Below are 26,748 nucleotides of genomic sequence, written 5' to 3' on the forward strand. Positions count from 1 at the left end.
ATCTGTGCGTCATGCCCCGAGACTCACCACGCCGGGGTGTGGCGATGGCAGGCAGCGAACGCACAGTTCCCCGGGCACTCCCAGCCCACTTCCTCAAACACGCCTGGTCACACACACCACTCCCCACAGTATTCCAAAATAGGAATTTTTTCGGTAGAGCCAGTATACCACTGTATTTTCCTCTTCCTTCCTCTTCAAGGAAGCCTTTTAGGGAAGAAGAAGGTGCCTGAGGTGCTCAGGTGACATGTCTGCTCCCCTGCATGGAAGGAACGTTGCCATGTAGGTTTATGCACAAGGAGAACTTCCAGCACTGACAGGATTCCTTCAGCACATCATTGCGCAAGTGGACACATCTCCTCCCCAGTTCCAGCTGCCAAGTTTCACTGGGAGGCCACTAACACATATTTGCCCTCCAGAAGTTACTCAATGATGGCTGTGGGAGCAGCAGCTGCTGCCTTCCAGGTGACAAGAGAGAAGAGAGGGTAAATCCAGCAATCACCTTGTCCCTCTCCTTTTACAACTAGCCCTCAAGAACTGACCCTCTGGCAAAGTTCTGGGGGAGGAAGGGAGCTCATCCAATGTGCTGGCCTTTGGCTACATTATGCTGTGCAGGCCCACTGCTCCCTGCACTGAGTCCCACTGCCCAGGTGAGGACAACCACCTGCTTCTGGACACCAGGTTTTCCTGCCCACTCCAGAAGTAGTAGTTTCCACACCTAGTTAGCAATGCCAAGAGATGTCATGCTAATATTGGAAGCTGTTCAAGATAGCTGATGAACCCATGGTGATGAGCATGCTACATCAGTCCTAGTGATTTTTTGGATGGGTTTTACCTGTGGGCACTTCTAGCTTCTACCTAAAATACCTGTTTGCTGGGGTACAGCCAGCTCTACTGTCAACCAGCTAAGGGGGTGTAAGACATGTTGGTCCCCTCCAGCATCTCAATGGTAGAGCAATCTCTATGGCCAGGGGGCTGGGCCACAGCAGCCTCAGGAGATCCCAGAGCTAACAGAGTATCAGCAGACCTCAGTGGGCCTCCAAGAGCAGCAAAGGTGGCTCAGCTTCCTGCCTCTGCCTGCTCTGGTGCTGCACATTGAACGTTTTCAGGAGCATTCCCTCTCCTTAAAAAAAAAAAAAAAAAAAAAAAGAGAGTGGGGAGAAGCACTAAAGAATGAAGAGCTGAAATAGAAATCAGCTAACCTAAATAGCCTACTTCACTAGAAAAAGCCCACCATGCTTTATGAGTCAGGGCTTTAGAAAGCAAATCTGAGTGCCCAGCCACCATCCCATTTTGGACTGGGATCAATGACATTTACTATGCACCAGATGCTCCCCTCCTCCAGTTCTGTCCACATTCTCTTTAAAAGATAAGGATTTTAATGACATTATGCACAGACAGATAGAAGCACTCTCCCCTGTGCTTTTCGATACAAATTGAGGGTTTATGCACTTCTTGCTTTCACCCTCAGTTGCAACCAATGGCAGCATACATTCCATCAATGTAAACAGCTGTGCAAAGATGTGACAACTGAGGAGCAAGCATTTGACCTTAACTCCTCGGTTTATCAGTCTTTTTAAAGAAAAAACAGATCCATCTTTGCTAGATTTCCCCCCTAAAAGCTTCCTGAGCTGCTCTGTCAGCAAGCCTGTCATCTGGAAGAAAGCAAGACATTAGTCAGGCTCATGCTTATTTAATAAAAACCTTGCATATGCAGGAGGGACTGAAAGTTAGTCTTTATTTAAAAAACGCCTGCAAACTACAATATGATTTTCCAGTGCAAAACAGATCTGAGGGCTTACCCAATTTATACCCTGTGCTCCACCAGTGTTCAGCTTAGCAATTAACCAGCTAGTTATTCACAGCTTAGATTAGGGAGCCATGCAGTCACCAAAGAAGTCCACAAATATGCCCAGAACACTGTGCAAAGGACATTTCATGTCTTGCTATTTCATAAGGAAATCGGAGTCTTCAACTGATGTCAGCTCCAGGAAATGAGCCACAGGCAGATGATGCCGGAAGCAGGCTTTATATTTAGTACTGAGTCACCCACTTTATTAAATTCAAAAGACAAAAAAGGTGGGTGTGGAGAAGGGATACGTGGAAAAAAAAAATGAACAAGTTATTCCCTTGAGACCATGGGCCCTGGAGAGTCTAGTGTTGGGTGGGGTTTTTTAGTAAAGGGAGAGAGAAACTAAAGATGACGTGGGAACCCTTTCTGCTCTTTGACTGGAAAAGCAGTTGCCAGATGTGCTACACTTCCCTGGGCAGAAGCCAGCACATTGCAGGGGTGTGCAGTGCCTTTGGGATTTGCTCTGGCCAGTCCTGCAGGCAGGTCTCAGGCTTGAGCAGGCCACCACCAGTTCTGAGGCACTTTCCCATCCTTTCTGCTACATCTCCTCTGAGCCAAAGGATAAGACACTGGAGGAGCTCGGAATAGAGAATAGTTCTTTGGTTTTTGATGTTTCTTAAAACCTTTTTTTTCCTGCATGTCAAAAGACCTTAGTACAATCTTAACTGCAAATTGTAGCACAATGTAAATGACAGAGTACAGATTTGTTCAGAAGAGATTTGTATTTTCATGCAAGTCTGTCACAAGCCTTTTAATTTTCTGCCAGTGATAAATTCTCTATAGCCTGAGCAGCAGCAACAGCTTTGCAAAGTTTGCAGCTACTTAAGCCAGACTTTTCCCCTGAGAAGACTCACTTTCTAAATATTAAAACTTAAATACTGTTGCCAATGCCAAGCACTGCACCTCACATTGACTCAAAAACTCAACTTCAAGAGCTCTCTCTAATGCCAAACATCACCAATGACTAGCCTACAGAAGCACCCTATTAAATTACTAATAAAATTGGTGTAATGTTCAAAATAAGATTACAACAGTAAAAAGGATGTGGCTTGAAAAATAAATCCATGGGCTGTAGCAAGACTGGCAATTATGCAGAACCAGAGGTCAGGAACCACTTAATATCCTCCACCAATACACAATAAGAGGTTATACCACTGCAGTCACAGCCTGCTCTGACCACCAAATAGACATTTGGCCAACTGCTGGCCACTGTCCAGACCAATCTGCTGCACCCACTCCTGGCTAGTGGGAGGCTGTGGGACACTGCCACTGGGTGGCTCTTCAGTCCCACACAACCCACCTGCAGGTGACCTCCCACCACCAGAAAGGTTTCATTGCTGGTGCAGTCACTGACCAGCCTGGGCATCAGCCCACGCTCCCAGCCCAGCCTGGGAGGATCTCCAAGGAGGGACTGGTATCTTGTCTGGACATCCTGCCAGAGGCACGTGGCCCTTCATGTTGTGCAAGGGGACCTACGAGTTCAGCTGTGTTGAATTAGTCCAGAATCTCATCTCAAGGGACCTTGAAGCTTTCTCTGGTATTTAGCTCATGCATTTGTTGGCTTCCCTCCAACTGCTCTTTTTGTCTCAGAGCCCAACCAAAAATCTCCTTTAGGATGGACCTGCTGGACAGGCCAACTTCAGGGACTCTCACAACTACTGCACTCTTCAAACATGTAGAAAGGTGAGGTAGAGCCACTCACATATACACTGTAAGTTGTCACCTATAGCCTTCAGGTCCCTAGAGTGCAATCTTCACCAAACACAACTCATTACACTGTTAATTAGTAAGCTGTCTCACATTTTCCAGCCCATAAAAAACAGCTACTAGTAGCAGACTGATCTCTATGCTGTGAAGCCAGTCTTTGCTTTGATGGCAGATTTCTTATATTCTCTAGTATGTTATTGCTGTTGAGTTTAATGCTTTATGAATTAAGAACCCTCATCCTAACAATTTAAAAAAGCAAACAAACAAATTTACAAATCCTACATAAAGCCAAGACCAAGCAAGGCCATGTTATTACACCAAAGAGGTCCAAATGCTGAGCAAGAATATGAGCTGTGAGAGTTACATGTGAAAGGGCAATGCACTAAAACAAAGTGCAATGCCTAGCTATGTGCCAAGTTGATATCAACCCAACGCACAAAGCCTTAATTGCTAAAGTGAATCATTGACTGGTACTGGTTGTAAAGGCTCTTGCACAACATGGGGTTCCAAGGCCATTCATACAGGGCAGAATCTTACTCCATTTCATGGCTTCCCAAATCTTTTTTTATATAGGCCTTCAGAACACAGGGAGCAAAGGGACCAACAAAAATAACCCTATGTAATGCAGAAAAAGGGTACATACTACTTATAGAATGGGGAGGAAGCGAGGGAAACACAAAAGTTGTTGTCATTAGTGATGGATATAACTAAAGTAGGATGGGCACTGCCACAACCATCCATCCAGTGCAGCTTCAGTAACTTCCAGGAGCTTCTTAGCTGGGCAGAAGCAGTGTAAGTTTTTCAGCTTTTCAACAAGAAGTCTGACTATGCTGCTTTTGCTTGAGCATTTGTTTTATATAAAACAGTGGCAAGAGCCCAGCTGGAAATTAGATCAATGAGAACATTACAGAGGAGTGGGCAACAGAAGGGCAGGGGTATGACTGCACTGGAACCTCCCATCCATAACCCCAAGGAAAGCTTAGTCTCAACCTTGGCCAAACAGTGCAGAAAGGAACAGGCTAAAGTTTAGGTGAGATATTAAGGCTGCTTATTCAAAATGTTTTCAGTTTTCAGAAGGCCCAGTTTCCCTTCTCTCCTAATAGAAGGGTGAATTCTACCTAAGTGAGGATTCAGAAACTTGCTTATTACTTCCAGGAGCACTGAGAAAAATGAATGCTTTTGTAAATGTATTTCCATTTGTTCTCTACTGACCTTCAGAATGTTGCTATCTCAGAAACAGTCCTTAAAAGCAGGGGCTAACCTTCTCCCTGAATGCCTGCAGAATAGCAATCATAAACTTTTATATGCACCTACAACACCCTATGTATTCCCTAAAATAAAGCCCTCACAATGCGTTCTCAGAGGCCAAACATTTTGTGCGAAATTCAGGAAGAAACAGCTTAATTGCAATATTGTTTTGGAACTCACTTCCTTTGTTTCTGTGACCAGCTGGAGACAAGCACCTTATTCTATGCTGGGTCAAGGAAATGTTTAACTAAAGGATTTATAGGAGAATATATATGTGTGTATATACACCACCGCAGCACTGCAGCTGCTTGACAGTTAGAGCAGAAGGTAAATATTGTTTTAACCCAAGGAAAACAGGGATGGGCTGGAGTATCAGCCGGCTCATTAATGTCCTGCTGCACAGGCTCCAAGGCAGGAGAGCATCCAAGCCTGTCCCTGGGACAAGACTCAGCATCCTGGAATCTCAAAACCACAGCCCTGCTCCAAACCCAAACAACGCTCCACAGACCCTTCCTGGCTGATTAGCAGGAAGAAGCACGAGATTGCAATGGCAGCATAAACAAGGACCCAGAATTTATGATCTTTCAGACACCATTTAGTAGGTGACCCAGCTGAAGCACTGCCTCACAAAATATGAATGGGATTGGTAGCTTGAACTCAAGTTTCCACTTGGTTAGCACTGTCCTGGGCACTCTGAAAACTTTGGTGCTTGCCCAGCAGTTCCTCTGCTGAGAGGGGCTGTGCCGAGCTCTGCCGTGAAAACAGGGACAGAGACTGTGAAAACACATGGGACCTCATTCACCATTTCCATCCCTCCCAGCAGGGCAGAGTCAAAGGCAGCAAGTTCAGTCCTACTGTTTGTGAAAGGAGAGCAAGACACTTTTCTACCTTGTAGCTCTGGAGAGACAGCAGAAGAGGCAGATCAGCAATCCCCTTCCCTGTTATTTTGAGCACAGTCCATGGAGCAGAAGTCCTGGTTCATAGACTTCTGCCACCAGGGACAGTACCACATGCACCAGCAACATCACTGAGGCAAAGACCAATACAAACATTAAAAAAAACTCAAATCTGATCAAATTTAGGAAGAGACACATGCATTGCTATGAACATGGTAACCCAAAGTGCTCCAGTCTCCAGTTTCTGTTGGAAGCTAATGGGTCCACCATAGGTGGGATGCTCCCATAAAGCAGAACTACTCATCTCTCCACTCCATCTTCACACGAACTGCATCACTCACAACCACTATTTCTGGCACTGACAATGCAGAGTGTTATGTGGTACTCCCAGCATGCAGAACAGGATCCCATCTCACTCACCCAGTCAGCTCCTGGGATGCCAAGTTGCAAAGATTCTTTGAGGGAATGAGCATATAGAAAAGAAGGACTTCAGCTATGACTTTCAGATAACACAACAGACAGGGAAGAACATGGAAATGGCACACAGGTGACTGTGCAAACTTGTTTCAGTAACAACCCACTGCACATCACCTTCCATCCAATCCAGACAGGGTACAAGTGTCTGTTATCCAAGGTCTTCAACTTGCATTTCAAACTTCTTGTGCATTCAGCTCTGGAGAGCCCTAATTTAATCCCTAACATATTGGCAAAAAATAAGCCACACAGATATAAATTGAGTGCAGAATCACATGCACTCAATGTGACAAAATATTTTTCATACGTTGATCTTCAGGAAAGAAAGAAAAAAAAAAGGCATGGGAGAACAGAGGTGATTCTTCTTAAGCTTCCTTTTCCTCCACCACAAGAAACACAACAATTTCAGTAGCAATCCAAGGGGATGTCTCTAGAATGCTGCAATCAATTCTTTTTTTTTTCCCCCCCTAACAAGACAGTCTCCATTTCATCTGGAACCGAGGCAGCAGAAGCAGTTCTAGCACACAAAACTCTGGCAGAAGCTGCACTAACAGGACACAGGTCAGGGGCAGGATTACCTATTGCCAGAGGTGAGACCACTCCAGCAGTCACTGACACCCCCCAAAACACACAGCATCTCCCCAAACCACAGTCCCATTCAGCAGCTGACATAGGAAACACTGATACAAGTCAGCAGTATTTCTGATGTTACTCAGCCTGTCTCATCTACCAGATCATGAGTTTTTTCTTCTTTATGTTTTTTCCCCAAGTTGGTGTTTTTCATTGTCTTGACCTGACCCTGCAGTGGGCAGCAGCTCACTTTGCCTTGTATAAGTTTCTGTATTGATACAATTTTTTCAAACAAAATTCAGTTTCCTCTAGAAAAAAAAAAGTCTGTAGTAAAGACATAACTGCAGGAGTCAGATTTTGTACTTTAAGAATCTGAGATATGAACAAATAGCCCCTTGACTCTCAATTACAGTAAAAACATGCAATCAAGTTAGACAAAGGCTGAAAGCTCGTCCCTAGGCTTTGGGAGAAATAAAGTCCTTCTAGTGTCCTTCTACAGCCAGTTTCGTGACTGTTTACAAAGGTTTTATGAGACACAATATTTCACATTTTTAAGGTTTTTTCACAGTCTATCTAGTCTAGAATAAAAGAACAAGAAACAGAACAGGCAAAGGCAGAGTCTACAAAAACTGAAAAGAAAAAGGCATTTTCTCTCATTACAGAGAGACCTTTGATCGACAAGGTCACGTAAACCAGGCCCACAGAGCACACTAGTCATAAACAGCCATGAACAGGCAATGGGCAGAGTCTCCCTGCCCTCCTCCCATCACACTCCTCCCCTGCTCATTTACTCCCACCCCTGCCCTAAACAACCATAAGGCTTATGGTTAAGCTGGAGGAATTGCTAGGCAGCACCGCCTGCTTCCACATCCCAGATCAGCCGCATCCTGCCTTCCCCCACGGAGCAGGCAGGAGCCTGCAAGAGGCTGGCATTTGCTACCACCCTGTAAAACAACTCACTGCCTCACCAAGCGTGGCCAAAGACAGTGGAAAACAAATTAAACCACACAAGAAGTCAACAGTTGAGGTTCATGAGGTAGAGAACAGATGCCCAGGGCAAGGAGACACTTGGATCTTACCTCTGCTATCCCACAGCCAACCACTCAGACTTGCCTGAGAAGTTTGGGTTTGAGGCTTAGCTTTTCCAATAGGCAGTGGGGGAATGAGATCACCACACCAGATACCAGCCAACCTCTTGCCCTTGATGGTTTTTTCTGTTTTATAAGAGGAGGAAGGAGTGTGCAGCTCAGGTCTGAACAGACAGGACTGAGCTAGAGGCTGTGGGGCAGGAGCAGTCTCCTGGCCATTGGACTTCCCCCCAGTGCTTAATTAGAGACATTCCTAAAGTGGCAGCCTAATGTATAGGCTGTGGTCTACAGTTTTCAACTCTTTCAGGTCCGTCAAGAAGCATGGCTAAAACTACAGTAACATCTACGATAACAATGTGCCTGGCAGTCAGACATCTGGCTCTACACCTTCCCAACACCAGTCACCTTTGCACTTTTGGAAGAATTAGCAGCAAACAGATTTTCCGAGGTATTTTATAGCTGAAGGGTTTCCATGGCTGCCAATACCCCAGAAACCAAGACATAGATGTGTTGTGCAGAGTTTTCAACTTGATGAAAGGAAGACTATTTTTAATCCAAGCCTACGTAGGGTGGGGCTCAGTCTCCAACCAGGCCAAAAAGCCACTATAATCCACAAGACCAATGCCTGGCAATCTTTGCTTGCAGGCTGATGTCTGTTCTATTTTGGGGATGGGAGGAATTTAGAATAAGAAGATATATAAATTAAAAACAAAGGAGGCTATGAAAAGTGAATAGAGGGAAGGGCCAGACTTATCCTGTGTATTTTGGTCTAAAGAACAGGGCTCTAAAAGAACACAAATCAGATTTACTTTCTTTTCCATTTCCTACAGTAGATTATAAAGTATAATTTACAACATAGGTTGAGGAGAGTACAACCCCGGTATATTTTGTGCAGAAGGAAAAGCCAATCCATGGCTCCTTGCACAACAATGAGAGCCTTGGGAGGATGAGGCAAGAAAACAGTCACCAGCCATGGACATACCACAGGGATCCTATACCAGGTTTCCTATCTCCAATACCAATAAAACAACTGTTGGGACACCTTGTTGTTTTGTGCAGTTGGGACTGCAAAAAAGTCAAATCAGAGGACTGGAAAATAAGAGAAGTTTTGTTTATTTAGGTTTATGGCCAGCAGGAAACCAACTCATTAAAAGCAGAGATTTTTTTGTACTCTCAGCATCTAAACAAACCCAAGATCACATAGACTTCAGACCTAAACACACAACTAGGTTTCATTTGCTTGCATTCATTCAAGTCAACACAGCCATTTACTTTGCCACATTAACCCTACCTTCCTTGCAGTACACAGGTCATTTGTCTAAAAGTGAGTACAGAGAGCTTCTCTCATTGTCTTCAGATGGCCCTTTCCCATCCATCCATAAACCGTGAAACACTTGCATAGGCATCAGCATCTACAGAGCTCCTTCTTCACCTGACCAGGGCTGGATCATTAACCCAACTACAGAGGTCTGCAATTACTTCTCTTGGCAGAATGCAAAAAGGGGAGAACACAAGAGATGGTACATAACTGGAAGACCAGCAACGATGAACCTCAAGCACCGCTAGCATTTCAGCCACAGACTTCTTTAGAGAAAAAGTCAACATCTAAGCAACACCAAAGTTTGACCCAGGTTTTAGATGCATAGCAGCAAGACTGACTATCGAACACCTCAACACACATGATCACTGCCAATATCACTTCATCTTTCCTTGTTCTACCTATAAGTGACCTCATCAACTCCCTGTTCTCTCACTTCCATCACTAAGGGCAGTGTGTGATGAGGAAACAGTGAATGAGACAGTGAAATCTATTTTCAGCTTTAAAAAGAAAAAACAAAAAAGCTTACTTCAAAACAGCAGTAATTGGGCCTCCTGCAGAGACACTACACTTTATCTTCCCTTGAAGATCACAGTAATAGTCTCTCTTCCCAGCTATGCAGTGGGGACTTCCAGCAGCATCTGTGAGCCGTCACTCTTTTTACAGGAACAAAAAACCTACTGAAGAGGCAGGAAAAACAGCTGTAAGCATTTCAGAGAAGGAAATGAGACAAGGAGACTGGTTAGAAGCATATGGCCCATATGGATTGACATGAGCAATCGGCAGCAGTCCTAACCAGAGCTTCCCATTTCAGACAGTTGTCCAGCTCCCCACATCCTCAGAAGCATGTCAAATCAATAATTATTTTATTTCTTCCATACTGACTCCCAAATGTTAGTAGTACACAGGCCACCACAGCCCTTGGGGCTGTGATGTCTGGATGTTGCAGGAAGAGCCAATTCACCCCCAGGAATGTGCACATTGCACCACAACACAGGGTGTCAGTATGGACTGGCCAGCACAGGGGGACACAAGGAAGGGGACCTAAGGCAAGCCCACCTGCCAAGGATGCTCCATTTCCATGGGCAGTGGTCAGCCACATGGCTCACAGATGCTGAAAGGTGGAGATAAACTAAGAGGAATCAACCAGCAAAACAAACAAAAGGGAAAGAATAACTGTCGATAGCTCCACCTCTGCTGATAGCAACTCTCCTTCAGACTGGGAAGCTGCCTCTTCATCATCATGCCATTCACAACCCAGTGACAAAACAAGCTTTGAATAGCCCAGGCGTTAACCCACAAAACCCAGATGTGAAACCCTAGCTGTTAGAGGAGCACACGTGACATAATTCCTCCAAGCAGGCCAGACAGGACTTGCTTATCATTCTTGGCATTTTTAATCTATTACCAAAAAAAGCCAACAGGTTATAGACTCCCAAGAGACCAGCAGATGCCACAGTGACTGAGTGGTCTTGCCTTGCTGGCCACCACAGCTGAGCACCCTGTCCAGGTAGGTCCACACCCCTGATGGGAACAGAGCTGCTGGGAGAGGGTGGACCAGGGCAAACAGGCAGTCCTGCTGTCAGGGCAGCTGTTGGTCAGCAGCACTGACATCACACATGCCCACATGCCCACCACAGGGAAGAGCTCTATTACCTCCAGTGGCACCACCTCCAAATCAAACAGTGTGGTACTAGCAGAGTGCAGATGGGCATGTCCTCTCTTCCCATCCCACTCTCCACCCCTATTGGGTGGAGACTTCTGTGTTCCAGCTCCATTCATTCACCCCATTTTCTTGCTCAGCTTGTACGAGGAGACCGGTTGCTCTTGCCATGGCTGGCAAATCACACAGGAACCAAATATCCAAAATCTCAAACACAGCACCTGCTGCCCATGTTGGGCTCTTCAGCCACCAACACACGAGTCCCATCTTTTGGCTGTAATCAAATCATCTCCTTGATCATCAGTGAAAAGGGTGGGCCTCCATCACCTTCCCCATACAGCACATCCCCAGTGCTGCAGCACACCCACCCAGGTGTACTGGTGCCATGTGCCAAAGGAGATGGGGTGGGCCTGGGGACTGCAGCACAAAGAGACAAGGCAGAAGGATTTCTGACAGCTGGAATTCCCTTTGTCCATGCTGATGGCACAGTGTGGGCAAAACCACCCAGGTAAAACTGAGGAAATCTACATCTAACCCATCCCTTCACTTGAGAAATATCTGCACAAACCAGGAGACTTCTCACAGACTGTGCTGCAGTGCTCCAATTGAATCTTACAGCATGTGACAGAGAGGTGTTATCCAAGTCTCCACTTCAGAGAAACCTGACCTAGAGGCAGAAGAACATCCAGGGCAGGAGACACTAGCAAGGATGGACAGGCAAGACCAACCTAGCACCTACAGCTTCAGCACTGAAGAGCACAAAGCAGGCAGCTGCTAGGACTGAAGCTGTACTAAATGCTGCTGTGTCTAAGCACCACTCACTCCATACCCACTCTCAGCACAGACCACGTTGGAGATACCTATTTTTAGTTTCCTGCCATTCAGTAAATCCAAGAGAGACAGTACACCCAAACCCCTGTGTATGGAGCAGGGGACACAACAGTAGTTCATTCATGACCAGCAGTCACGTGGCTGAAAGTGATTACAGCTGCCCAGTCACTGTCAGCTGCTGCAGCTCACAGGACCTCCACGATGGACAGTTAGCATCATTTCTCCCAGCCACAGCACCCAGAGCCCAGATGCTGGACCACCACCCAATGGCCTTCACCTCTCACGCTTCCCACCTACTCATCTACCAGCAACAAGAGTAGCAGGTACCTCCAAGCTGGAAAGGCCTTTAATGGTGCAAGCAGGAATAGATGATTCTGCATTAGAGCCTGAGCAACTCCCTGGGACGATCAGAGGGGAAACGGTCCTTTTTATGCCCTCCCCTACCAGCAGTGCTCCAGGCAGAGCTCTGCCACAAACACAACCACTGCTGCTTGTGCAATAAACCAATTCCCAAAATGCCAACAGGAATGTACGTGCAAAGATGTCAACAGATGCCTATCAAGGGGTCTGGGGACCAGGGATAGGTGATGTTGTGATATTCATTGCAGTAACCCAACAAACACTGATTTAATTCAACCTTGCGTCACCCTCATTGAAAGAGCTGGTCTCGGTTTTGCAATGTGTTTGAAAAGAAAAAAGATATTCAAAAATGTTATGCTCTGCATAGTCATTAAGGTTGTTTGGTAAACTTTTTTAATTCAGTATTTAATTCTACTTTTCACACATCTGTTGGTAGGAGTTTCTGAATTCATGTGTGGCTTTTTTGATGTAATTAGCAATTTTAATTACTCCATGAGCTACACATCCAAAAAGATACACAGATTAATTAAGGCACACTAGTACTTATTTCAAAAAGTACTGAGTATGCAAAGGTCAGCAACTAGTTAATAAATATTAACACATCGTATTGTGGCTATTCCCAAAGAACTTCTCAGTAGTAACTAATAAGTTAAAAATTAATATCTGCTATTGCACCATGCAGCTCGATAGCTTGTCAGTCATGTTTAAACAGCTGGCCCCAAGAGACGAGAATTTGCTTTTTTATGCTGAATTACTGCTTTAATATACATGGAGCAAAGGTAATAGTCAAAGCCTGAACAAACCCACCCTTTATATCATGTTTCTTTTGCTGCAAATTGCTACTACATGGCACAGATAAAAACCAAGTTGTAGCCGCACAGAATTTCACCTGTCCAACCCTTGTCAAACTGCAAAGCAACACTGTAGCAGTGGCATCTCCCTCCTTCCGTCCTCACATTTGCTTTCCACTCTCTTCACAATCAGAAGCATCCCAGCGTCCCTGCACAGGGTTAACCTGCCTCCCAGCGTGGCAGGTCAAGAGCTGCCCTTGTGAACACCATTAGAGAGCTGGGACTGTGCTTTGTAGGGCACCGATGGATCTGTACAAAACCTGTGCTGGAATAATGCAAGCAGGGTTGATGCTGCTTTTCCATCATCTCCTCTGCCACAGGCAGTTCACGTGCAAGAAAAATGAAGCTAACAGGCCTGTATCTAAAGAGGGACAAGCGTCCCCAGAGAATTCTAGTCCACGCCTCTCAGCACTTAATGACATGAAAAGATGCAAAACATTGTAACTTAAAAACAAACAAACAAACAAACCCAAATACAAAGAAGAAAAATACCACACTGAAATTTCTTATATAAAGCAGAACTTACTTGGCCTTTGACTCTGTTGAAAACACAGTCCCTTTGTGTTTCACCACCTATTATTTAATACTATGTAAAATAGATTACCAAGAACACTATCTGTGTGTTGGGACACGTCACCAAACAAATTAACACCACCTTAAGTATCACCATCAAGACAACCTCAGGTGCTGAATGAGCTACTGATCACACCACCTACTTGGATAAGGAAATCGATTACAATATCTGTGGTGGGCACACCCTCCCTAAACTCACTGCCAATCACTTAAAAGAAAAGCATTTCTCGGCTCCTGATGCATTACACTATAGACACTGTCAAAAACTGTACTGATGCTCCAAGTGGAGCATTTGCAGTTTTACTGCACGAAAGGCACGCAGTTTACCTATAAAGCTATTCACAAGGCACACAGATCACTTAAATCACCAGCAGCTGCTTAAGCACAACTACTGAATCAGGGTGCCTAACATCCTTTCCGATCGATCACTGAGCAGCATTTTCCTTTGCTTCCTTCAAGTCAAAACTGTTGTCTTTCTGCTTCTCCTAAGCCAGTTAAGTTGCTGCACTAGAAAGCCAAGTAAACACAGGAAAGAGTTACTAGAAGATCCCGCATGAGTGGATTCAGCAGCAAACCCATTTAACAAGGCTGCAACTCCTTCACTCACCACCTTAATCTCACAACAATTGAAACCCGGAACAGAGAAGTCAGTAAGGGAGCCCCAGGGGAAGGGGTTCCTCTGCATTTATCGCAATTCCAAGCATCCATCAGCCAAATACCTAATGAAGTCATCAGTCCCCAGAGCCCTGTCCACTGTGAAGCTAATCTAGCAAAAACTAGTAAATAGGTTTCTGGAGTTTTGGGCATTCTTTAATCTGGGGAGATGTTTGCCTATTTTATAGGAGGGGAAACTTAATCAGATTAACTTTGATAAGCGAACAAAGACCCCAGTGGAACATAATTCTTTATATCTAGCACTGAGTAACTGAGTTTAATAATCACATTACAATCTCTTAACTCAGACAAAGAATGAGTAATTCATCTTTCACAAGCAGAAAATTCCTTCAAAGGAGCTTGGTTACAACCAAGCTACATCCTCAAATTGTTAAACCTTTGGCAAGATTAACAGGCTGTGATAACAGTAGTGTTTCGAAAATATTTCTCTTAGTAAATTATTTTATGGCTTTTTTTTTTAAGTTGTTGAGATGCAAAACAGCAGATTTGGAATTTAAAGTCTCTACGTGCACACACCCCACACATAAGACGATCAAACACCCCCAGGGCAAAAATCAGCTGCAGAATATTGCACCCAGGGGACTTGCCCTGTGTCCACTAATCCCCCTGAATCACTGTTCTCCACTTACAAACTACCAGCAGCTCCTCTTTGCACAAGACTTCTTTTCAAAACAGATTGAATTTCTATACATCATTATGCACAGCACCAACACATGTTGATCTTCATAACTATTCCCTCTTTATATCCAGGTTCCAGCTGTTGTCTTTAAAGTCACTCTGAGCAAGTCTCCCAGCATTAAGGAGTTTCTCAGGTTACCAGGCTCACTGGAGAAGTCACAAGTGTTACTGGTGGAACAACGGCTCCACCAGTTTTCATGTAAAAGCAATTTATCTGACATATCTATTATCTTTTATAGTCTCTTCTACAGATTGACCGAAAACAGGAAGCCCAGCTCTCACATTCCACTGGAATTGTGTAACAGCAATAACAACCTCAGAGGCTGATTTGATGGCATTTGCTCGGAGCTATACCAGCAGCTCTCCTGAAAAGAAATCTATGAGTACAAGGGATGCCCTGCTTGAAGGTACAGATGCTCTTACAGAGCAGACACATGCAGGCTGTCCCAAGGAAGTCGGTTCCCACGCACATGTCTCAGACCTACTTAGATAAAAACTTAAAACTGTAGCACAGTCATAACTGCAGAGTCTGTTACCTCTGTGAGCACTGGGATTTGATACTATCCATCAGAATACTTATAGCCAGCGTCAGGGTGCCCCAGCCTTTCCTAAGAAAACAAAGTCTGAAGCTTCACCTCCTGAAAAATTCCCTGCTCTTCCCTTTCTCTTCCCCTCCTCAGGCTCCCAACAAGAAGCCATTGTTAGGGGGAGCAGGGTGACACTTCCTCTCCCAGTCCAAATTAGAGATGCATAAAAATAAACTCATACAGCTGTCCCACGAGGCCAATTTATTACACCCCTCTTCTATTAGACGAGAAGTCGCCCCCATTTCCTCACTTTTTCTGCTTCGGGAATACTACCCTGAACAAAAGATAAAAGTTAAGCGCAAACCGAACCCCTTTTCAGGGCAGCCCTGCGGGAACCCGCAGCGGGAAGCGGCACCTCCCCGCCCCTCGGCCGGGCTCTGCTTCCCCCAACTCGCACAAAGCCCCAAGTTTGCAGGAGCCAGGGCTCCATCCCAGCGCGGAGCCACGGCCCGGCCCCGGGCAGAGCATCCCCCGCGCTGGGCCCGCCCCGGCTCAGCCCCGGGGTGAACTTTTCCAGGGGGATGAATCAGACAAGTGCCTTTTCATCGCCGCGGGGAGGCTGGAAGCGGCGGCAGGAGCGCGCCCGGCGGACGCGTCCTCCGCGCTCCCGGCGGGCACCACACTATCCCGGGCTCCGCGCTCCGCCCCCGCCGCCTGGGACCCCGCGGGACAACGGCTGGGTCGGGACCGGGGCGTGGCGGCAGCAGGGCGGGTCCGGGCCCCGCGGAGCCCCGGCCGTCGGCGCCTCCTCCCTCCCGCTCCCGCCGCCGCCGGGGATGCTGCCGCGCCGGCGGGCGGCCACGTCCAGGCGGCGCGGAGAGCCGGTGGCAAACTTTCCCTCAAGGTGTGCCGCGCGAAGAGCCCCGAGAGCGACTCACCGCTCGCTCCGTGCCCGTTCGCGAGCCGTCACCGCCGTCCAGTCCAGCCTGCTGCCCCGCTGCTCGGCGCGCCCCAAAGTCCCCGCCGCCCGGCCGATTGGGCCGCCCGCCTGCATATCAACGATTGTCCCCAGCGCTTGCGAAACTGGCGAATCGCGGAGTCATTCAGGGCGAGGGAGGAGCTGCGGACCCAGCCAGGGCGTGCCCCCGTCCCCGCCGCCGCCGGGCTGCTCTGCCCTGCCTTCCCCTGCCTGCCTCTGCCTGCGTCCCTCGTGTCCTGCGTGCATCCCTCCTCCTGCCCTACGTGCATCCCACCTCCGGTGCACGCATCCCTCCTGCCCCGCAACCATCCCTTATTCTTCCCCTGTGTACAACTTTCCTTCAAGCAAGCATCCCTTCTCCCTACAGGCATCCCTTCCTCCTCCTGTGCTTGCATCCCTCCTCCTGCTCAAGACTGGCCCGTCTCCCATGCACAAGCAGCTCTGGCTCCCCCAGCCTTGCCACATAGACAGAAAAACTCCGGGCTCCCCTTGCAAACTCCCCTGGTCTTCCCGCGGGGTGGGATTGAGGATGCCCAGGTGAAGCTGATGCTGGCGGGCATCGGGCAAGGAGCTCCTCACACAGCAGAGACAGGGGCTGGCTCGGAGCCTGGCTCCCACAAGGAGCATGTGGGGTGCGGGTACCTGGCCCTTGCACCCTGTACTCTGTGCTCCTGGGCAGGGAGCGTTGCAGTGGCCTTTCCCCATCCGGCCTCTAGCTGTCCGATTTGGGATATGTGGCCTCATAAGTGCCCTAATTTCTACATTTGCCACACAGACATTCACGCTGAAAATCTCTAGGAGGGTTCAGAGAATCAAGGGCCTTAGGGACACTTTTGTGTAAAAGTGGTGGAGAACAGAAGTTAATTCAAAAGAGGCCTCGAACTGAGAAAGAAAAAGCAAACACCTGCTGTGGGAAGAAGGAGGTAAACGAGGAGGAGAGAGGGACCAGAGTTGCACTGCAGAGCTGGGCCAGAAAAGGGGGAAGCCATTTCCCCAGATGAGAAACCTCACACTCTTGGCTCAACACTAGCACCTCCACCAGGACCAGGTATTAATATCTCCTGGTTTAAGGAGAAAAGCAAATATGCATTCAAGCACACAGGACCCTTTTCAGGTCAGAAAGATGAGACATTCCCACGCCTGGAGGTGAGAACACCACAAAGTAATACATTCAGAGAAAAAACAGGAACACTAATGGAAGGTGCTAGCTCTTGTATAACATAATAGCACATGTCCCATTTTTGGATGTTTAACTATTTTTCACCACTGTCAGAAAAATTAAACTTGGCAAAAGGCAATAGTCTGTTACCTAACAGACTATTAATAGATAAGGTGCACACCAACATTAGATCATTCTTTCTCTTCTTTAAAAATTAAGTAAATGTAGGGCATATTTAACTAGAACTGCCCAGAGAAGTCCATTGCAATGAGTACTTAGTTCTCTATGTTGCCACTGTCACAGGTGCACATTTCTGGACCTGAATTGCATAGTCATATGTTATGAGTTTTTATATGAATTATTTACAGAAAGACTGTCAGACCGATCACTATAACATAAAGTAAAACATATTTTGTTGTCAAAACTGCCAGGAAAATTCATTTTTCAGTTATTTTCCAAAGCTACAAAATGACAAGGTCTCACAAAGTGGTCCCACATGATGGAAGTGACACAGTTCACAGCAGGAGTTTCCTCATCACATTAGCAGGAGCAGCTTCCTGAGAAGAATTAGGCTCTCTTCCCTTGATCCTTTCATTCTTTTTATACTGTTGGATTTCTCATTGGGTGTCAGAAACTCTTACATATTCATCAGTTTATTAGACTAGCTCTCAGAGGTAGGAGTAGTAATTTTAAACTTATTTAAAAGATTAATTCAATTTTACACTCTAGAGTGGTAGTCCTGTGTCTAGATTAGACCAATGCTTCACGTTGCATTACAAACACAACAGAACTGTGAATATTTCTGATTCTGATTCTGGATTTTAGCAAAAAAACCCCAAAACTTTAAATTACTTTTTTCCCATTTTACTAAGATGCCAACATAAAAGAGTTAGAGAGATGAAATCATCTTTGTGCATCTTGACTATTCAGAAAATGCAGATTACACGTTTCCATGCCCAGCCTTTGTCCAAACCAGTAGTATGAAACAGGCAACTCTTTGTTCTCCAAATGAGGCAGCAACGTATTAAACATATTGAACATTTACCAGTTGCCTCTTTATTAGGATTTCCCCATGTCTTCATGCACAAAGAAAGTTGAGCTATAGTAGACACATCCATTTGTCCAACTACAATCAGCACTTAGCACTCTGATAAAATCATCAAGCTCAGTTTAAGATTTTTATTATGTACTCAATGTAATTACTGTATTCTGAGTGAGATGTCAAAATGTGGAAATTTATTTACATATAAGTAGCAAACATCTTCTTTGAAAAAACACACAACTGTGTGTTCTTAGGTGATTATTTATGGTTAAAAACACTCTAACACAGACATTAGTTTCCCTTTTTCAGTAATAATAAACACAAGGCTCAGCAATTACTGCTTTGGGAAGGAGTAGACAGATTCTTTCAGGACAGGAGGCACTTGGATTCTTATTTCACTGCATCCACAGGTGATATAATGGAAAAGAAAAGGCGAAATTTTGGCAAAGATTGCAGGGGAAGACCAGTGCCTTTATAGAAATCCCATGGAGATTTTAAACAGAGACTGAAGCACAGGGTGGATCTGAAATATCAGTATTGGCCAATGCCTGAAATCACGTTTGGGAAATTTTTAAAGCCCTTTCAAAAAGAGTGCTATTTAGAAAATGACAAAGAGCACTGTTTGCACAGAGGGACTTTCCACATAGTGCCATGCTTGAACAGAGAGGCTAGTGTCAGAAAGGCAACAGGTATTTCCAACCTGACTTATGACATGACCAGTTTAATTTAATATGATTTTTAAATTAAGTTATAGTGAAATATTCATATAGAAAATATGCAAATAGAAGATGCTGACTTCACAAACTACTAGCACATAGGAACTTAGGAGGAAGGTAATAGGCCATACTTTTTGAAGATTAGTTTAAACAGTTCTTCATTAAGTCTCTTCCTCAGCAGAATATGGTGAATTTAGCAGGTGTTAGAAAATGCCCTGGTTATAGATCCACAATGGAAGGACTGCTTGCTGGATTTTTGTGTTGAATATTTTTAACTGTAAGGAAATGGATTCCCATAAATGCAGTCTATTATAGCAGACATCACCAGGCAGAGGAAGAGCTGGCCCTGCATCCAGTATGACTTTGCCATTGACTCCAGTGGAAGCTGGACAGGCCCTTAACAGACTTTGCCACTGTCAGGTTAATGTTAGTGTGACTCTGTGCCTAGAGAAGTAAAATGAAATTTTATTGTCTGTTTAAATATAAGCTTCTTATCTGGCAGCTTAGCGATACATCTGCACTGCTTTTCCATGTTCCACAATTGCTCTTGGCTGAGTTATTGAACAATATATGCTGATATTCTGCGGGCAAGATAGCTGCTCTAAGACCAAGATCATCACAGACTGTAAGTGAGGAGTGGTGACAATTGGGAAAAAGGAGAGAAAGCCTAACAGGGCAATTAAAAACTTACGTCTCTGATGCACAGTATGCCAAAGAGACAGAGAAACTGCAAAACATACTGGAAGAGTTCATATGGGTTCAGAAGACGGCCTTAAGGAGTTGGTGTGAAATTCTTCCATTAGAATTAGGGCATCTGTTCTCAACTAGACTTTTGTTTTGTTTTCTGCAAATACTTACCCACAACATTAACAGAATCTAAGAACCAGGATATTAATGTCAAAAACACTTGTCATCAATCAAAAAGAACAACTGAGTGGCACTGTGAATAGATTAATAATCTGGAACTATTTTTTTCCATTGCACAAAAGCAGATGGGAATCTGCATAGTATTTTGACCTACAGCAAATTGAATTTACCTCCTGCTAGAAACATTTCCTCAAATAATTCTGGGCACTTCTTTACTTAAAAACAACTTTTGGGAAAGAAATATCAGTAAATTTATCCAGCAAGTTTGTCCAGTGCAAGCAATCTGTATTCAAAGTCTGAAGAGGTCTGTGAGACTCCCCATGTGCATGCAGATTACCCACTGCAGCTATCAGCCTGCCAGGCTGTGGGCAGGTTGCCTGCCAGCTGCCTTCCCTCTCACTGTCCTGGCTGCCAGCTCACCTTGTGGGGCTCTGGACCATGTTGTGAAACCACCAGTGCCTCCAGTTTAATCTCCTCATGCTTTGTTGAAGGGGTTGCCCAGAGTTTCATGCTGTCTCTATCCTGCAGTATGCATTTTATTTTAAAATTGTGTTCTTTCCTGCCAAGGGGAGGTTTTCAGGGATCATCCGTGCAGCATAAGGAGAGCTCTTCAGTTCCAAACCAGGAGTGACAAGTCAGAGTTACTCACGTAATGTCTTTGTACAACCCTTAACTACAGGGGTTTTTATGGGTCAAGCTTACAGAGGACTCATTGACCTTTGAAACATGAAAGACAGTGGGTGATTTTATTTGCAGTTCATATCAACAGGGTGAACTTCCCTCCTTCATCACTGTGGACCAAAGGAAAAAAAAAGCTGCAATGGGAAGGTGGTTTTGTGTCTTCTCCTAATTTATCAACCCCTCAAGACCAGACCCTGAGAAGCTACTGAATCCACATTGCCCAGTGCTGACCTTCATGCCAGTCGGGCTCACCAGCAATGGCCTTGCTTTCATTTTCCTTTCCACTCTGCCTTCCTTTGGCTCAACTCAAGTTAAAGTGAGGTACACAGAGACTGCATGGCAGCTAATGTTACATTCATCTGCAACAGGCTGAGAGCCAGAGGCTGTGCTAGATAACTGAGGAAGTGTTCTTACTGCTCAAGGACACTGTTTCTAATGTTCCTAATACTTCCCCATTTGCTGGTATCTTCACCAAAAGGGTTGTCTGAGAGATTTAAAAGACTTGTAGATGTGGCACTGAGAGACAGGGTTTAGTGGTGAGGCTGGAAGTGCTGGGGTAAAGGTTGGATCGATGATCTTAAAGGCCTTTTCCAACCTAAATTATTCTATGATTCTAACTAATTTGAAATTTTTAGTCCTTCTAGTCTGTAATATATTTGTGAATATTTTGTTCTTCTTTTCTCTGAACTTTCTCCTTGTTTTTGTTATTTTTTTGCCCCTCTACCTTTTGCCTCCTCCTCTCTTTTATTCATGCTGGCACAAATTTCCTCCAGCTTGTACAAAACCCCGTCATCCCAGAGCCTCCAAAATCCATGGTGAGTGGAAGCCAAGCAGGGCTGTCTACATTCCTGCAAGCCCAGGGCTTGGGAGATGACGTGGATGTGTGGAGTGCTAATAAATAGGGAACTGTTAGTGACTGTGTAAAGCGGGAAAATTGCAGAACAAGATAAGACCCACAGAATTCCCTTAAACTGATTTTGGATAAGGATATTTACCAAGAGGGAAATAAAGGTGATCCTTAGAAGCAGCGCTCTCTCTCCAGCCCTGTGTGTGTTTGCGCGGGCGCTGCACGGTGTGTAAAAGGCAGCAGGACCATGTGTGGAGGTGTAGCTGTGACACTCACTCTCTCCCTTGCACCCTGCCTGGTACAGAAGTTGCTTTGCAGTCTCGCAGCCCAGGCTGTGGCTGGGGGTGGCTGCTCCCAGCTCTGAGGCCAGGTTGCACCACGCCTGCCAAACCAAACACCCCGTGTAGCTCCAGGAGATGGGAACCCCAGTGCAGTGGCTGGGACGAACTCAGTGGAGCAGTTTCTCTAACAGGTCTAGCAACTGCAAGGCTTTATTGCCTCTTCCTGCGCTCTGCAGAGCAGAGATCAGGCCAGGTGCCTTGATCTTAGCAGATCCAAGGAAGCCGCTTTGCCCTGAATTGCGTGTCCGGGTAGCTGCACACTGCTGGGGCGGGGCTGATCCTGCTGATCAAAACCACTGGTGTGTGCCAGCCTCCCCAGCACATGTGAGTGCATCAGCCCACATTTACCTATCAGTGCTTTGCATTCCCTAAGCTTTATTGCTACAGACACAGCAGGAAAGACAGAACTGCCTGAAAATAATGTGGCTTTTGTGGTAATCGTGTGTGGGACAGGGCAGAGAGCAGAGGAACTCCTTTGTGATGGACAAGAAGAACATGAGGAACTGCAGAGACAGGGTAAACAAAAATCAATCTAGGGTAGTTCAGGTTCCTGTCATCCTGCTGTGGGACACAAGACAAACTAGTAATTCTCTCCAAGGCTCTTTCTTGTAGACTAAAGGCTTAGTAGCCTTATCTGCTACTATTGCTGTTCCTGTTTGTTGCAGGAAAACACCTCTTAGTGCTGGTCATGCTGGGATTTCTCTTCTTTCCCATCTGTGCAAAAGCCCAAGCAGCACGCAGGGTGCAACTACAGTGCAGGGAGCAGCTGCAGGATGTGGGTACAATGAGGTTAACCTCATTTCCAGCCCCATAAGTGGTGCTTAGCTCCATCCCCCTGGCACAGGAGCATGGATTAGTCCTCCAGGCAGCAGCATGCGGAGTGTTGGATCCAGCTGGCAGAAATGTTTTCTCCTTCCTGACCCCACTACTGTACTCCCCGTGCTTAGCTCTTGCTGTTCTAGTTTTTGCTGATCTAGACGTGTTAAAATTAATTTTTCTCTTGGTGCCTGACTCTAGGCAAGGTTATTAGGTAGCTGGGTCGCTGCAGTATGTGGCTGTCAGCTGCTGAAATCATTTGCATTGGGCTGTGGGTTGGTAACTCACTAAATACCCAGTAGTATTTTGATGAGTAATCAGCACCAAAAGTCCTGCAAGCTTCATTTTGAAAACAAGGAGTATTTTATTCAAAGAGAACAAAAAAATGGATTTCCATGTCGTAAAATGATTGGCTGTCATGTGGCAAGAGTTCAGCTCATTCTCCCTCTGGTTTGCATTCTGGAATCATCACCACACTTTTTTCCAGTAGTGCAGAAAGTTTTTTCCATATGCCTTCTCTTCAGCCAGTAGTCTGTAGCTCATGTTTAATGTCTCCTAAGCAGGAGGAGAAGAGGACAAACCAACAGCTCTACTATGATGACAAGGACTGTAGAAAATATAAACCCTTTCTCTAGAAGCAGTCACCAGCTCTGAAAGCAAGCCCAGTCCTGCAGACAGTGCTTCAACGCCTCCAAGGAGCGTTCAGCCTTGGGACAGTCTGTGAAAGGAATTCGCAGAAAGCTTCTGTGTCCCAAATAAACCTTTTTGGCTGGAGCAGGATTGTACCTCATCCTGGCTGAGGGAAGAGAGCTCAGTAATGAAGAAGCTGCATAATGTTAAAAGTTCATTTGGATAGATAATTCTTTCTGAATTCATAACCACATGTGTTTTGCATGGATATTCACCTTTATGACATTGGAGAGCATTTGTGCCAACGGAGATGGGTGAGCAGAATCCTCATCTCTTCTGCACTTACATAACTTCATCACAGGACTTTTAGCTGGACGCTGTCCTGACATTTCACATTCCAGCCTCACAACAGTCCACAGGTTTTGACCAACATTGTCTATAAAAAAAAGTCATTTACTGGAAAAGGACAGTAAACCCCTCATAAAATGTTTCTCAGCATCAGCTCCAGACAGGAATTCCTCCCAGAAGCCCACTCTCTTTTTTAGAGCTGATAGGGACGTGCGAGATAGAAGGGAATTCATAGCTGCAACATGGCTTAAATACAGAAGAAAATAATACTCTTGTGGAAATAGAAAAAAAAAATTCTCTAGTGGGCTGGGCACAGGCAGAATTAGAAAACAGGTTGTGTTGTCCTCTAGCAAGGGCATTCTACATCCTCCTGCTTCTGCAGCAGGCACTGAAGGTCTTTTAAGGGTGGCAGATGAGAGCAGTGAGAGACCCTGAACTCCCATGTGTGGAGGATACCTGAGATAACCAGGCCTTGGCCACACTGATCTGTACAGAAAGGGCAAACTGGTTCTCAGAAGAGTCCTGTGGGCCCCTGCTCTCAGCCATGCTAAGCCAAGGACATTCTACAGACCGTCTGCCCCAGGTATTTTATCACGAGAGGTTTAAGGACTGGGTCTCTGCACCTCTTTTGGATCCCTGCCCCAGCAGCCACTCCAGCAGAAGAGCCCAAATCTGCATTTCTTTAGAGACCCAGCTTTTTAACGAGGCGTGGATGGTCCAAGACATTTCCAAGGGCCCCACTTGCAGGAGAGATGGCCGTGTGACACCGGAGCTGCCTCGTGGGGCGGTGTCTGCAGTTCCAGCTCTGCCAGCCTCAGCATCGCCGGTGCTCCAGACGGAGGCAAAAGAGTGTTGAGAGCTATCAGCACACAGTGCCCCAGATGGACTAGGGAGCTCCTCTGATGGACAAAGTAACACATGGAGATCTCATCTCCTTTTAAACTTGGCAGTGTGAAGAGTTTTGATCTCTTCCTACTTTTTTTTGTTGTTGTTTTAGCATTATCTGTACTCACTTTTCCCATTTTTTATGTTCCATCCAGACCAACTTCTACTACTGTGACAGCCATGAATAAAAGGCACTTCTTCTAGAAGTAGGACAAGCAACATTTGGTTTTAGTTTTGATTTTGCCCCAAATATTTTTACAATTGACTTAGTTTTTGTGTTCACACATGTATCTCATAAGAAATCTGAGAATGAAGCACTGCCAAAGACATTAACACATAAAAACATTTTTCATCCACTAAATATTCCCTCCTGATCTGTGAAAAGAGGTTTTTTCCAATCATTATATGATTATGGTGCATCATATTGGTACTGGAAGAAAATCTGAGGTAGCTTTCTCTGTCACATAGCTGCTAATATACTTGCTTTATCTTTTGAAAAACACTGTTTGTGGTGGTGATGACTTCAGTACTATCTGACAGATTTCAGGCCAGCTAGCCATGAAGGCAGCTTGGAAAACCTGACCTTATTTACAGATGACTGTTAAGACCTGTGTTCAGCATGGATTTAATTTCTTTATTAATGCAATTACTTAAAAGATTTAATTGAAAGAGCTGCCTTACAAAGAGTTGGAAATCACACATTGTGAGAAGTCCTGATGAGCTCCCTGGTGAGGCTGGCTTCCCACTGTCCTGCTGATCTGGACTTATTCTGCCAGCTGGGACACCTTCCTGATTCCTTTTTTTACCACACAGCCCCCACACTGAGGGTGATGCTGCGAGCCCAGAGATCCTGCTCATACTCACTAACTCGCTCTAAAAAGCGATGCTGACTCAGCTGAGCTGGGATGTTGTGGGGGATTGACCCTGGCTGGATGCCAGGTGCCCACCAAAGCTATTCTGTCACTCCCCTCTTCAACTGGACAGGGGACAGGAAGTGTAAAGAAAGGCTCACAGGTTGAGATAAGGACAGGGAGAGACCACTCAGCAATTACTGTCACAGGCAAAACAGACTCAGCTTTGGAAATCAGTTTAGTGTGGGATCCCTTCCCCAGGACACAGTTCTCCACGTACTGGTCCAATGTGAGTCCTGCCTATGGGCTGCAGTTCTTCACAAACTGCTCAGCATGAGTCCCTCCCACAGAGTGCAGTCTTTCAGGAACACGTTGCTCTAGCATGAGTCCCTCATCAGGTCACAAGTCCTGCCAGCAAACATGTTCCACAGGGCCACGGGTCCTGCCAGGAGCCCGCTTCAGCAGAGGGCTCCCATGGGGTCACAGCCTCCTTCAGACATCCACCCGCTCCAGTGTGGGGTCCTCCATGGGCTGCGAGTGGATCTCTGCTCCAGTGTGGACCTCCATGTGCTGCAGGGGCACAGCTGCTTTACCATGGGCTGCACCACAGGCTGCAGGGGAATCTCTGCTCCGGCATCTGGAGCACCTCCTGCCCCTCCTTATGAGCTGACCTTGGTGTCTGTGGAGTTGTTTGTCTCACATATTCTCATTTCTCTCTCTTCACTGCTATTGTTCCACAGCATTCTTTTCTCCTTCTTAAATACATTAACCCAGAGGTGCTGCCACTGTTGCTGTTGGGCTTGGCCTCGGCCAGCAGTGAGTCCACCTTGGAGCCAGGTGGCATTGGCCCTCTTGGACATGAAGGAAGCTTCCAGCAGCTTCTTGCAGAAGTGTGTAAGTCCCTCTGCTACAAAAACCTTGCCATGCAAACCCAGTACAGCTGTAGAATTGTGGTTCTGTTTCGCTGCCCCACGGGTCCTGGCTCACCCTTTTGCATTGCCCTGCTCTTTCCTCTGGACTCTAAACAGCAACAGATAGCAGTAGACAAGCCCTTCTCATAAAAGCTGGGTGTAAGCTGTATGATGAATAGTAAACTTCTCCCAAAAGGTCGGCTCTGGTGAATGACAAAGTGTGGAGTCAGGTCAAACTCAGTAAATCATCCCAAATTCTGAGGAATACAAATTCTAACTACAGATTCAAATGTAATATTTTAAAGCATGATTGCTTGACCCTTCTTTTTGAATGTGAGGTTAAACACTTAAATGAGGCTGCAAGTAT

The 26,748-nt window shown here is 45.8% G+C and overlaps 1 protein-coding gene across 2 annotated transcripts in view; it reads right to left on the reverse strand.

The window, feature by feature from the left end:
* PLS3 (plastin 3) overlaps positions 1 to 16,301 on the reverse strand; it is a 50,801-nt gene extending 34,500 nt beyond the window's left edge. Inside the window, exons 1-2 of one of the 2 annotated variants that reach the window (XM_029959104.1) lie at positions 16,247 to 16,301; positions 9,680 to 9,830 (exon numbers count right to left, since the gene is read on the reverse strand). The gene's annotated coding sequence lies outside the window, so the exon portion shown is untranslated. The remainder of the gene's footprint in view (positions 1 to 9,679; positions 9,831 to 16,246) is intronic. The other variant, XM_029959105.1, reaches the window with a different exon arrangement.
* Between the last annotated feature and the right edge of the window lie 10,447 nt (positions 16,302 to 26,748).

Source organism: Manacus vitellinus, unplaced genomic scaffold, assembly GCF_001715985.3.
Source record: "Manacus vitellinus isolate BGI_N305 unplaced genomic scaffold, ASM171598v3 scaffold_19_pilon, whole genome shotgun sequence".
Taxonomy (NCBI): domain Eukaryota; kingdom Metazoa; phylum Chordata; class Aves; order Passeriformes; family Pipridae; genus Manacus; species Manacus vitellinus.